Source organism: Erinaceus europaeus, chromosome 4 (genome assembly GCF_950295315.1).
Source record: "Erinaceus europaeus chromosome 4, mEriEur2.1, whole genome shotgun sequence".
In the NCBI taxonomy this organism is placed as follows: domain Eukaryota; kingdom Metazoa; phylum Chordata; class Mammalia; order Eulipotyphla; family Erinaceidae; genus Erinaceus; species Erinaceus europaeus.
The window spans coordinates 53,693,517-53,695,021 of NC_080165.1; positions in this window are offsets into that span (position 1 = coordinate 53,693,517).

Below are 1,505 nucleotides of genomic sequence, written 5' to 3' on the forward strand. Positions count from 1 at the left end.
TTAGGTGATCTGGGGGATGGCGCAGTGGATGTCTCTCTCTCCCTCTTCCTACCCCCTCCCCCTCCCTCTCTCTCTAATAAATAAATAAAATCTTAAAAAAAAGTTCAGGGAAGAGAGTACATAACATAATGGTTATGCAAAGAGACTTTCATGCCTGAGGCTCCAAAGTCCCAGGTTCAGTCCCCCACACCACCATAAACCAGAGCTGAGCAGTGCTGTGGTTAAAAAAAAAAAAAAATTCAGGGAGTCAGAAGATAATGCAGTGGGTTAAGGTACTATCTTTCTCTCCCCCTCTCTGTCTTCCCTTCCTCTCTCCATTTCTCTCTGTCGAATCCAACAATGACGACATTAATAACAACAATAATAACTACAACAATAGTGGTACAGAAGGTAGCACAGTGAATAAAGTGTTGGACTCTCAGGAATGAGGTCCTGAGTTCAGTCCCCGGCAGCACAAGTGATGTCTGAGTGATGCCTGTATCTTTCTCTCTCTCCTCCTATCCTATCCCTCTCACTAATAAATGAATAAAATATACAGAAGATTTTAAAAATAACTACAACAATAAAACAACAATGGCAACAAAAGGGAATAAATAAAAATTATTTAAAAGAAAAAAATTCAGTGACATGGAGCAGTATACTTGTCATGTGGACTGTGAAATCTTTTTAAATTAAAATAGAAAAAAATTAAGTGGTTGGGGAGGTGGGGCAGTGGACAAAACATTGGACTCTCAAGCATGAGATCTGGAGTTCAATCCCCAAGAGCACATGTATCAGAGTGAGGTCTGGTTCTTTCTCTCTCTCCCTTCCCCTCTCTTTTTGCCCTCAGGGTTATTTCTGGGGCTCGGTGCCTGCACTATGAATCCACTGATCCTGGAGGCTATTTTCCCCCTTTTTTTGTTGTCTTTGTTGTTTATCGTTGTTGTGGTGGTTATTGCTTTCACTATTGTTGGATAAGACAAAGAAGTTGAGAGAGGAGGGGAAGAGAAAGACACCTGAACTTTCTTTTTTTTAATTTTATTTATTAATGAGAAGGATAGGAGACAGAGAGAGTACCAGGCATCACTCTGGTATACGTGCAGCCAGGGATAGAACTCAGGACTTCATACTTAAGAGTCCAACACTTTATCCATTGTGCCACCTCCTGGACCACAAGTGTCTCTCTTTATTTTATTCATATATATATATATAATTCATATATATATAATTTCTGAGAGAGATGCAGAGAGAGAGACAGAAACACCAGAGCACTGCCCAGCTCTGGCTTATGGTGGTGCGTGGGATTGAACCTGGGACTTCAGATCCTCAAGCATGATAGTCTCTTTGCATAACTGTTATGCTATCTACCCCACCCTCTCTTTCTCTATCTCTATCATCTCCTTCCCTCTTGATTTCTCACTGTCTCTGTCCAATAAATAAATAAAGATAATTAAAAATTTAAAAAGCTGTGTATTGGTTGGCTAGACAGAAATACAGAGGGAAGGGAGAGATAGGAGATAGAAAGA